The following is a 13,365-nucleotide window of genomic DNA, read 5'->3' as shown; positions in this document are numbered from 1 at the left end:
TACATCACACCGCAAGTTTCACATCCTCACACCCTTTTAGCCAGCACAGATCCTTCAGCATTACAGTGAGTGTGTAGTGCTACACTGCTAATGAACGTCGCCGTCCTTTTTCATTATTTTAAGTGTGCACTTTGTCCTTTTATTTTTGCCTGTTGGTCTATTATATCTTTTCTAAATTTTTAAATGTAGAATAGAACTTTTTTATAATCTAAGTAGCATCATAATCATTTATTTACTATTTTTTTAAATATTTTAAATTTTGCAGCCATAAATATTTTCTGTCTTCGTGCACCTTCTGTAAAATCTCTTGTCAGAAACGTGGGTTGGGTGTATCGCTGGTACCTAATCCCCTGCCCGCAAGGGGCGACGGAGATGATTTGTAACATATCCTGTAACTGAGGCTGACTGTGTGGATCATATTCCAAGGCCACAAAGACAATAAAATGAATAAGGGGGAAAAAACCATGCTTGATGTAGATGTGTAATGTGATGGCACTTTTATTGTTAAGATGAGTACACACAGATTCATTGTTGAAATCACTGCAGCAGTTCTGTGTCACAGACCCTTCTGTGGCAGACACTTTTTCACCCCACCATGTAAAGAATTATGTTTGCTTCTATGTTTGACTCGAGGACAGCAGAAAGCTGAAAACTGAGTCATCTGCTGTGCTGCTACAAAACTTACTTTATACAAACGAAGCAGAGCTACATGCCATGCTGAAGCACGTTTTCGGAAGACGTTTTACTTTATGCATAAAGCACAGATTTTCGATTCGCAAGATTCTTCGCTACGCAGTTATTCTGAAACGATTGCAATCAATTAGATGTCACGAAGGCGACTTGCATATCCCTAGCCAGTTATATAATCGGGGAAAAAGGAAGCTGCAGTATAACGTGGAATCCGAGCCACGTCTCGTTTGTGGTGAATCTCTACATCATTAAGAAGTGAATGCCAGATTAAAAGTAACCTAGCTGTTATTTGATGCCACAACCTTTCGGTCTCCAGCCGAACGGTCCACCGTGTTTCTTTGTTCTGTTCCTAACTAACTAGTTACCTAAGTTTAATCTTTGAAAAAATGAAGCAAAAATCAAAGATACGCCAACCTGGAACCGTCACTTTTAACCTACCATAAAAAAATCGAACTATTCCCCTTAAGGCGTTGCCACAAATTGTTTCCAAAAATTCTCTCAAGGCGATAGTATCCAACGTTCTATAATTTTTTTTTACGTGGCTGTAATTAGTAATGTGTACAAATGAAAATCCTGTAAAGCATAATGTTCAAAAAAACATGTGATTCAAAAGGTAACAAAAATAACATTTGCAGAATTCTTGTGCAACTTCAGCTAAAGGAATTTTTCCTTCAAGAAATGCTGCACCTGGATGTTTCTTGTCCACTGCCATGGGTGTTTTCTATCTCCAACAATAACGTGTAAAAATATCTACAACAGGCTCATTTTGCTTTGCTGATGCCTCAATTATTGCATCTATCCATGAATCAACCAGTCTCTTTCCTTCCTCGTCACATACAATTTAGGACATACTGTCTGCAATGTGAATCCGCACGGAACGTCATACTGAGCCAGGCACTCCCCCAACTGTCCGCCGGCTTAGCTGAGTGTTAACGTGTTTGCCTATCTTGGAGCGGGCTCGGATTCGATTCCCGGCCGGGGTGGGGATTTTCTCCGCTCGTGGACTGCGTGTTGTGTTGTCTTCATTATCCTCTCATCATCACTGACACCCATGTCTCCCAATGTGACATCGCCTAAAATAAAACTTGCAAACCGGCGGCCGAACTTCCCCGGATGGGGCTTCCCGGCTATCAATGCAGACGATCATTTCATTTTTCACTTCCCATCTAGACAGGACTAACGAAAACACCGCTTTAATAATTTGCGAAGAGCGTACGGTAGCTCGGCGTGCGTTCGACGGCGTTGTGAGTGTTTTGCAGGACCACCAGTAATCAAGCTCCACCTTCTCCCCTTCGCCGAAGACATAGTTTATGGCCATTTCCTTGAACCATGTGATCGCATGGTATTTTGCAGGGGGGGGGGGGGAGTAATACTCATCCTGACAGAGGACAGTCTGAAGTTCGATCACGTCAGCTGTGACGTGCAGGTAACAAACGAAGATCATCTGCGTCAGTCGCCGGACGACAACACGCGGGTGAAGCGGTGTTCATCGTCCTCCAGGAAGCGACAGTTCGAGCCAAGGGGGTAGTCCGGTAATCCGATGGCACGGAGCCGATGTCTCGTAGCATATTTTTTGTTGGGGACTTGATACCACGTCCCGCGCAGGGTAGGGCACAAAGTGGAGTGTATCGTTTTCCACACTACTGACCAATGGATAGTTAGGTACTTGATTTCTATCATATTACGCGGAATCACCCTCAGAAGGGTGGTGTAAAGGTCTTTCGCCTTCAGCAGGCGTGTTGGTGGGGGACCGAAATCACATAGCTGTCTTCGAGAATGAATGTCGATACATGGGAGAACTGTGTCGCAACGTGCGCCGCCTACACAGGCGGGACATGAGAGACAGTCATCAGGGCCTCCAACAGACGACTCGTGAGGGAGGCATGTTATTTGGTCCATCGTTTCCTTGTATTACCCATATAGAGAGCAGCTGCCCGTGCCTGGAAGTCAAACGTTCCCAGCCCACCATCGCGCACGGTGGGGGACGACCTGTGCCACGTCATTCAACTTTGGCACCACGTAGAGGTCCAGGTATTGCACACGCTGCAGGTGGTTCAACTCCCGGAGTAGGTTCTGGCGAACCATCACGTGTACGGTCTGTTCTAACCGTTTATAGTTTTTCTGCGGCCGTTCCACGCACATCCTTCGTAAACGTGACTCTTAAATATCTCTGTTCAGTAACTATCGGGAGGGGAGTGACAGAGCCCGGCCTCAGACCAAGCCTGAACTCCAATGCCTCAGACTTAATGATGTCCAGAAGATTGCACGCGGCCTTTCCGTATCGCTCGGTCCAGTTCATACTTCATGGGTGGAACGAATTAGAAGCAGCAGGTCATCGACAAACGCCCTATAACGGAAGATGATGTATCGCAGTGTGATACCAGACAACCTGTGGTTGAGACCGCTAGACCTCCACAACTAACACGAATTTAGTCACGCGGCTGCTACGGTCGCAGGTTCGAATCCTGCCTCGAGCATGGATGTGTGTGATGTCCTTAGGTTAGTTAGGTTTAAGTAGTTCTAAGTCGAGGGGACTGATGACCTCAGATGTTAAGTTCCAAAGTGCTTAGAGCCATTTGAACCATTTTGAATTTAGTCACACTTGCTGCTCTCTCACGTTTTGGAGGATGTTCGCTACGTGGCAATGGCATCGTTTTCATTGTGGTGAGGTACTATAATTCATCATAAATTAGATATATCTACAAAATATTTATGAATTATACACAAAAACCTTCCTCGTGAATCATTGTATCTGTTAGTTAAAACTGGATCAAAATCTCTATAGCACTTTCTGAGATTAGACTGCCTATTCAGACGAAAGTGAGCTGCCGACTGCAATATATGAGATATCATCACATCATACACTCCTGGAAATGGAAAAAAGACCACATTGACACCGGTGTGTCAGACCCACCATACTTGCTACGGACACTGCGAGAGGGCTGTACAAGCAATGATCACACACACGGCACAGCGGACACACCAGGAACCGCGGTGTTGGCCGTCGAATGGCGCTAGCTGCGCAGCATTTGTGCACCGCCGCCGTCAGTGTCAGCCAGTTTGCCGTGGCATACGGAGCTCCATCGCAGTCTTTAACACTGGTAGCATGCCGCGACAGCGTGGACGTGAACCGTATGTGCAGTTGACGGACTTTGAGCGAGGGCGTATAGTGGGCATGCGGGAGGCCGGGTGGACGTACCGCCGAATTGCTCAACACGTGGGGCGTGAGGTCTCCACAGTACATCGATGTTGTCGCCAGTGGTCGGCGGAAGGTGCACGTGCCCGTCGACCTGGGACCGGACCGCAGCGACGCACGGATGCACGCCAAGACCGTAGGATCCTACGCAGTGCCGTAGGGGACCGCACCGCCACTTCCCAGCAAATTAGGGACACTGTTGCTCCTGGGGTATCGGCGAGGACCATTCGCAACCGTCTCCATGAAGCTGGGCTACGGTCCCGCACACCGTTAGGCCGTCTTCCGCTCACGCCCCAACATCGTGCAGTCCGCCTCCAGTGGTGTCGCGACAGGCGTGAATGGAGGGACGAATGGAGACGTGTCGTCTTCAGCGATGAGAGTCGCTTCTGCCTTGGTGCCAATGATGGTCGTATGCGTGTTTGGCGCCGTGCAGGTGAGCGCCACAATCAGGACTGCACACGACCGAGGCACACAGGGCCAACACCGGCATCATGGTGTGGGGAGCGATCTCCTACACTGGCCGCACACCACTGGTGATCGTCGAGGGGACACTGAATAGTGCACGGTACATCCAAACCGTCATCGAACCCATCGTTCTACCATTCCTAGACCGGCAAGGGAACTTGCTGTTCCAACAGGACAATGCACGTCCGCATGTATCCCGTGCCACCCAACGTACTCTAGAAGGTCTAAGTCAACTACCCTGGCCAGCAAGATCTCCGGATCTGTCCCCCATTGAGCATGTTTGGGACTGGATGAAGCGTCGTCTCACGCGGTCTGCACGTCCAGCACGAACGCTGGTCCAACTGAGGCGCCAGGTGGAAATGGCATGGCAAGCCGTTCCACAGGACTACATCCAGCATCTCTACGATCGTCTCCATGGGAGAATAGCAGCCTGCATTGCTGCGAAAGGTGGATATACACTGTACTAGTGACGGCATTGTGCATGCTCTGTTGCCTGTGTCTATGTGCCTGTGGTTCTGTCAGTGTGATCATGTGATGTATCTGACCCCAGGAATGTGTCAATAAAGTTTCCCCTTCCTGGGACAATGAATTCACGGTGTTCTTATTTCAATTTCCAGGAGTGTATGTGTACGATCGATTGTCACATGATTATCAACATAGTGTCAGACCAGATACGGTTTAAAAGAAATAAAGAAACGAGTGGAATCGATATCCAAGCTTTCAAATTACTATATTCCTAGGTGTGATGTTTAAGACTTTCCCGACGCAGTAACTGTTTCAGTAGTTCACAAGCGTCACGTCGGATAATGTTGTGGAGGCTGCACAATATTTCGACGAGACAGCTGCTCGTTATCTTCAGGTGCTTACTGACGTGTTGCTGGAATGTCTCACCAATATATGCGCTGACTCGCTAGAAGAGCGCAGGCGCCAAGGGTTCAAGCTATACCGTCATCGTAGACGAATCACAGAGCACGGCGACATCCAGTGCCCCCTACCGTACAAACGGGCCACGGGCTTCTCATTCGCGACGCAGGAAGAGCGCGGCCGCAAATTGTGACCCAGCGTACTTTTTATTTAACGAACACTATTTTGAACAGACTGACGGTGTTGCTATGGGAGGCCCTTTGCCTCACATAGTAGCTAACCTTTTTATGGAAGATGTCGAGTAAAAAGCAGTTCAGTTAGCTGTGTTGAAACCTAAATGTTTCTGGAGGCACGTGGACGAAACTTTTATACTTTGGCAACACGGAGCAGCAACACTTCTTGCATTTCTGGAACACGTTAACGCCCTCCAACCCAACATTTGCTTCACCATGGAAGTGGAGAAAAATTGAGACCTTTTTGATGTCTTGGTCCGCAGAAAAGAAGATGCTTCCTTGGGTCACAGAGTACTTCGCTAACCGATTTTCAGTGACCTATACCTACGAGCTACGAGCTGTCATGACCCTTCTCAACGCAGTGGCGTGTTGCGGACTCTCGCTCATAGGGCTAGAATTATCGTTGATGCAGAGAGCTTATCAGCAGAGCTTAGACATCTGCGCTCTGTATTTGTACAAAACGGGTACTCTGATGAACAGATTCGTAGTGCATTTAAACCTGCATGCACTAAAGCTGAAGAACAGCCAGAAGAAACGGAGAACTCCAAGAGGATGGCTTTTCTACCGAATGTTGGTGGCGTGTCGTTTAAGATTCGCAGACTGTTCAAAAAATATCAAATATAACGTGTCTTCCGCCTTCCAGCGAATGTGCGAACTATGCTGTGTTCTGTTAGACCTAGGTCTAAGGAGAACAGGGATATATATAAAATCCCGTACCGGTGTGGGAAATCATACATTGGCCAGGCTTGTCACACTGTTAAGGATAGATGTGCTGAACATAGACGTCACACCAGACTGGGTCAGCCAGAAACGTCTGCTGTGACTGAACACTGTCTTAACACGGGACACACCATGAACTACGGAGAGACAAAGATCCTTTCGTCCTCTTCCACTTACTGTGACTCCATCATTAAAGAAGCAGTCGAAATTCGTACAAATAACGAACTGATGAATAGAGACACGGGATTTCAACTCAGTAAGACATGAGAAGCAGCACTGGCAGTACTAAGGCATCGTAGGCCGCAGTCGAACGAATCCGAGTCGACACGAACGGTGAATCAAAGTCCGCACATTTAAACTGGGCACGAACACACTGCCCGCACGCGCGCTGGGCCGCTATTCGCGGCTGCGCTTTTCCCGCCTCACAAATGAGAAGCCCGTGGCCCGGCTGTACGTCAGCGGGCACTGGCTGTCGTGTCGCCGTGCTCTATGATTCGTCTACAAAGACATTATAACTTTAACCCTTGGCACCTGCACTCTTCTAGAGACTCAGCGTATATATTGGCGAGCCATTGCAGCAACACGTCAGTAAGCACCTTAATATCACGAGAAACTGTCTTGTCAAAATATTGTGCAACTTCCACGACATTATTCGACGCAACGTCCGTGAGCCATTGAAGCAGTATACTCCGAGGTGTTTTTGCTAAGAGACCATGAATACACTCACCAGTACCGCAGCTCATGTGGAAATCAACACTTCCTGAAGAAATTTCCACATCCTACAGTGCTGTTTGTTAGTGAAATGGCCATAATTGTATGTGATTTTGTGTCAGAGATTGTAAAACCTAATAGAAAATACGCATTGGGTAGCTGAGGCAAGTGATGCATGGTGATGGCATTGATCAAGAAACTGAATGTGTTGATCAGGCTGTAATCCACTTCCAGAAACTCAATTTTTTATCCACTGTGGCGCGTCCTGTGCTACGACAAAACCCGGAGCCAGTCACATATGGAGTTTGGAACTCTGCTGGAATGATTTTAGCTTTTTATGGTTAATGTCTGAGTTTTTTTGCCCTTCAGGCAACCATATTCAATAAGCACGAACAGACCATCTTCACCTCTGCTAATGCCAGCTGAGCAACATACGTTTGCACAGCGGTTCCAAATTGACGTTAAACATGATGTCCCTTCACTACCGATCGGAGGAGAATTGGTTTAGGTTGGGCCATACCAGAAGCGAACATCATGGCAAGTAAAAACCAGAAACCTTTCTTTATGGTATTTTATTTTATTTAATCAACCCCTCGTCGTGTAATATTACACGAAACTTATTTCTCAATGTATTTGAACTCGTTTTCGGTGGCGTTGAGTCACAGTCATGCAATACTTTTTAAAATAGTAAACCAGCATTTGACTGTGTATTATTATATTTACCTTTTGTACAATCCAGATTTTGGCTCATATTTGCATTTACATGTATACATCAGATCATTAATAACATGAAGTGAAGAATACGTTACGCAGAATGAAAAAACCGAAGTATGTAAGGAACAGAAGAAATAAAGTACAAAGTTCAATGAATTAGAGTCTACATTCTTTATGCGTTACAGCTTAGAGACATGTGTTAGCCTTGTTTACCTGCTTTTGGATTGCCTTAACAAATGTGACTTAATAATGATCTAACAACCATTAGCATCGACTTGATAACGACAGAAGCCGAAACTTGGCTAGCATAAAAGATAAATATAACACCACACGGTCAAATGGCGGTTTACTATTTTAAAACAATATTTGAAATCGGTATGCTGAAATGTTTTTGTTGTTGTTGTTGTCGTCGTCGTCTTCAGTCCAGAGACTGGTTTGATGCAGCTCTCCATGCTACTCTATCCTGTGTAAGCCTCTTCATCTATGAATAAACTGCTGCAACCTACATCCTTCTGAATCTCCTTAGTGTATGAATAACTGCTGCAACCTACATCCTTCTGAATCTCCTTAGTGTATTCATCTCTTGGTCTCCCTCTACGGGTTTTACCCTCCACGCTTCTTTCCAATACTAAACTGGTGATCCCTTGATGCTTCAGAACATGTCCTACCAACCGATCTCTTCTTCTAGTCAAGTTATGCCACAAATCCTCTTCTCCTCAATTCTATTCCGTACCTCATCATTAGTTACGTGATCTACCCATCTAATCTTCAGCATTCTTCTATAGCATTACGTTTAGAAACCTTCTATTCTCTTCTCGTCGGCAATGTTTATCGTCCATGTTTCACTACCATACATGGCTACACTCCACACAAATACTTTCAGAAAAGACTTCTTGACACTCATTTGCTATTTTAAGTGTCTCATCTCCTAATCTAACTCCCACAGCATCACCTGATTTAATTCTACTACATTCCATTATCCTCGTTTTGCTTTTGTTGATGTTCATCTCATATCCTCCTTTCAAGACACTGTCCATTCCGTTCAACTGCTCTTCCAGGTACTTTGCTGTCTCTGACAGAAATACAATGTCGTCGGCAGACTTCAAAGTTTTTATTTCTTCTCCATGCGTTTTAATTCCTACTCTGAATTTTTCTTTTGTTTCCTTTACTGCTTGTTCAATATACAGATTTAATAATTTCGGGAATAGGCTACAACCCTGTCTCACTCTCTTCTCAACCACTGCCACCCTCTTCGTGCCCCTAGACTAACATAACTGCAATCTGGTTTCTGCACAAATTGTAAATAGCCTTCGCTACCTGTATGTTACACCTACCACGTTCAGAATTTGAGAGTATTCCAGTCAACATTGTCAAAAGTTTGCTCTAAGTCTACAAATGCTAGAAACATAGTTTTGCCTTTCTTTCATCTATGTTCTAAGATACGTCGTAGGGTCAGTATTGCCTCACGTGTTCCAATATTTCTACGGAATCCAAACTGATCTTCCCCGAGGTCGGTTTCTACCAGTTATTCCATTCGTCTGTAAAGAATTCTTGCTAGTATTTTGCAACCGTGACTTATTAAACTGGTAGTTCGGTAATTTTCACATCTGTCAACACCTGCTTTCTTTGGGATTTGAATTATTATATTCTTCTTGAAGTCTGAGGGAATTTAGCCTGACTCATACATCTTGCTCACCAGATGGTAGAGTTTTGTCAGGACTGGTTCTCCCAAGGCTGTCAGTAGTTCTAGCGGAGTGTTGTCTACTCCCTGGGCCTTGTTTCGACTTAGGTCTTTCAGTGCTTTGTCAAATCCTTCACACAAAATCCTATCTCCCATCTTATCTTCATTTATATCCTCTTCCATTTCCATAATATTGCCCTCAAGTACGTTTCCCTTGTACAGACCTCCTATCTACTCCTTCAAACTTTATGCTTTCTCTTCTTTGCTTAGGAGTGATTCTCCATCTGAGCTCTTGATATTCATACAGGTAGTTCTGTTTTATCCAAAGGGCTGTTTAATTTTACTGTAGGCACTATATGTCTTACCCCTAGTGATGTATGCTTCTACATTCTTACATTTGTCCTCTATCCGTCCCTGCTTAGCCATTCTGCACTTCCTATCGATCTCATCATTAAGACGTTTGTATTACTGCTTCATTTACTGCACTTTATATTTTCTCCTTTCATCAATTAAATTCAATATCCTTCTGTTACCCAAGGATTTCTACCAACTCTCGTCCGTTACGTATTTGATCCTCTGCTGCCTTCACTATCTGATCTGCCAAAGTAACCAATGCTTCTTCTACTGTATTTCTTTCCCCTGTTCCTGTCAACCGTTCCCAAATGCTCCCTCTGAAACACTCTACTACCTTTGGTTCTTTCAGTTTACCCAGGTTCCATCTTCTTAAATTACTACCTTTCTGCAGTTTCTTCTGTTTTAATCTACAGTTCATAACAAATAAATTGTGGTCAGATTCCACATCTGCCCCTGGAAACGTCTTACAATTTATAATCTGGTCCCTAAATTTCTGTCTTACCATTATATAATCTATCTGTAACTAGGTAGTGTCTCTAGGCTTCTTCCACGTATACAACCTTCTTTCGTGATTCTTAAACGAAGTGATAGCTATGATGAAGTTATGCTCTGTGCACAATTCTACCAGGCGGCTTCCACTTTCATTCCTTACCCACAGTCCATATTCACCTATTACTTTTTCTTCTCTTCTTTTCCCTACTATCGAATCCCAGTCCCTCATAACTACTAAATGTTCGTCTCGGTAAGTATTTGAATAATTTCTTTTATTGCATCATACATTTCTTCAGTCTCTTCATCATCTGCGGAGCTAGTTGGCACATAAACGTGTACTGCTATGGTAGACGTGGGCTTCGTGTATATCTAGGTTACAATAATGCGCTCACTGTGGTGTTCGTAGTACCTTATCCGCGCTCCTATTTTTTAATTCATTATTAAGCCTAGTCCTGCATTACCGTTATTTGATTTTGTATTTATTACCCTGTATTCACCTGACCAGAAGTCTTGTTCCTCCTGGCACCGAACTTCACTCGTTCCCACTATATTTAACTTTAACCTATCCATTTTCCTTTTTAAATTTTTAACCTACCTACCCGATTAAGGGAACTGACATTCCACGCTCCGATCCGTAGAACGCCACTTTTGTTTCTCCTGATGACGACGTCCTCCTGAGTAGTCACCGCCCGTAGATTCGAATGAGGGACTATTTTAACACGGGAATATCTTACCCAAGAGGGCGCCATCATCATTTAGCCATACAGAAAAGCTGCATGTCCTCGGGAAAATTTATGGCTGTTGTTTCCCCTTGTTTTCAGCCGTTCGCAGTACTAGCACATCAAGGCCAGATTGGTTGATGTTAAAAGGTCAGATCAGTCAATCATCCAGACTGTTGCCCCTGCAACTACTGAAAATGCTGCTCCTGAACTGGAATTTGATATTTCTCCCCTTCAGAAGATTTGTCCACTTTTAGCGATACTAATCTACATCTACTTCATACTTCGCAAGCCACGTAATGGTGTGTGGGGAGGGTACTCTTTTATACCACTAACTTCTCTCCGCGAATAGCGCGTGGGAAGAATGATTGTCGGTAAGACTCTGTATTGACTCTAATTTTTCGAATTTTCAACTCGTGGTCATTACGCCAGACTTACGTGGGACGGGAATAATACTCTCGAAATTTCAATGGTTAATCTCTCCGTGATAAACAACGTCTCTCTTGTAACGTCTACCATTGGAGTTTGTTGAACATCTCCGTAACACTCTCTCGCCGGCTAAACGATCCCCTGACGAAACGCGTCGCTCTTCGTTGGATCTTCTCTATCCCTTCTGTCAGTCCTACCTGGTACAGATCTCAGACAGATGAACAATACTCAAGAATCGGTCGACCAAGTACGTCATAAGCCACTTCCTTCGTGGATGAGTTAATTTCCTAATGGTGAAAAACACTTACGATTCTTAAGTAGTTTTGTGCGTTGTCGACTCCCAGTGAGACACAGAACTTTTCATCATATCGCTACAGTTCCAAACATGCCAATTCTAGGTAGTGGTGACAAATAATTCGATAGTTAATGTCTCATCGTGTGCAGACATCAACGACGATTGGTGAGTTCACTATTATTGATCACAGAACTTTATGTCACATTATTTCAAGTTCAGTCGGACACATTTCATTACTAATGAAATTAACCAATATTTAATATATATTCGTGGCTATAAAACAAAGGTGATATGTGGGAGGTTCGAATCCCGATGCCAAAAAACTTTTTAGTCCTGTCGTTGAAGTTTGAGTCACCCTGCTATTGGAGAAAAAGTTCAATATTTACCATTTTATTGTGCTTAGTCAATAATACAATTAGCTATTGGGGTTCGAATCCCCGTCCAACAACGAACTTTATGTATTGTCATTTTGATGTTTAGATGTGTGCATTTTTTTATTTGCGATTGAAACCATATTTAAGTTCTTTTGTGGTTAGTTAAGTGGGAAAATAATTTCTGGATAGGAATCCTGGAGATTGGACCAGTGAAAAACTTTTCGTCATAAATTTTAAGCTGAGGGTTGCTGTTGATAAATCACTTATTGTAATAAATTTGAGTTTACAGTCACACAAGTCTGTGTCATACCTAATAATGTGTTTCTTTATGTTAGCAGTAAGGTGATTTAATTCACTTCTGGATTTATTGCAATACAGAGTAATTTTCTAGAGTGATCTATTGCGATAACCACTTTGTACAGTCCAACAACTGTACCAAAAAGATAGTTTCTTTGGGATAAGAAGGTATTCCTCATCCAGACTATCAACTGGTACAAATATTATCGCTGTAGTCACAATTTACTGAATCGTCGCAGTTATTTTTCCTTCTAATAATGTTCACACAATTTATATCGAAATACCAACACGGGATAATTAGGTGATTTAAATTCCGTACCGCATGTATCTTTTAATTTCATGTTTATAAAACTGGGAGCGTTATTTGAATTTTACATTACTGTGAAACTCTAGAATTTCCACAAACACTGATTCTACTAGCAGGCATATATGAAGAAGGAACAATGTATATTAATTCAGTTGTGTATTTATCAGTAACACTTACTGCTACAGCAAAACGAGTTGGTAAATATTATTGTTACTGGAAACTAAATCCGTTGCAAACTACAGAGAATAACAATTGTCATCAATAATATTGTTATCTGTTTACTGGTGCGCTTTCAGCCAAAGAGGTGTGCCAAATCAGCTGCACATACACAAATGGGTCTGGCTCCGCTAGGGACGTCCAGCCGATGACCGAATGTCCGTTTACACAGCATAACACGCTAGGAGATGGTGTGCTACCAACATATTGTCTATAGACGTTAAGTCGAAAAAATATCCTAACAATGTCAGACTGTTTTAGATATGTAGGAGACTATATTGCTGCCCCTTTTATCTATCTCTTATGTTTATCTACTGCGTTCAATAAACAAATGAAAAAACGCTATTTAATATAGACTATACTAGTAGGAATCAATTACAACTTATCATGATATCATTACGAAAGGTGTCTTTTTTAACAAAGCGAAGTGTCCCGAACTGTCACGAATTAGCACTTTTGGCCTCGAGATGATCTCTCTCTCTGCTTTCAGTCTACAATAATACTGAAGTAGCGTTTCAAGACTTCCACTAAAGTATGCAAACGTAGCAGTAGGAGTAGATACATAATAAAATCCATTTAACAAATTATTCAGTACCACATTTATGTCA

Source organism: Schistocerca cancellata, chromosome 4 (assembly GCF_023864275.1).
Source record: "Schistocerca cancellata isolate TAMUIC-IGC-003103 chromosome 4, iqSchCanc2.1, whole genome shotgun sequence".
In the NCBI taxonomy this organism is placed as follows: Eukaryota; Metazoa; Arthropoda; class Insecta; order Orthoptera; family Acrididae; genus Schistocerca; species Schistocerca cancellata.
Note: the sequence above shows the minus strand (reverse complement) of the source record.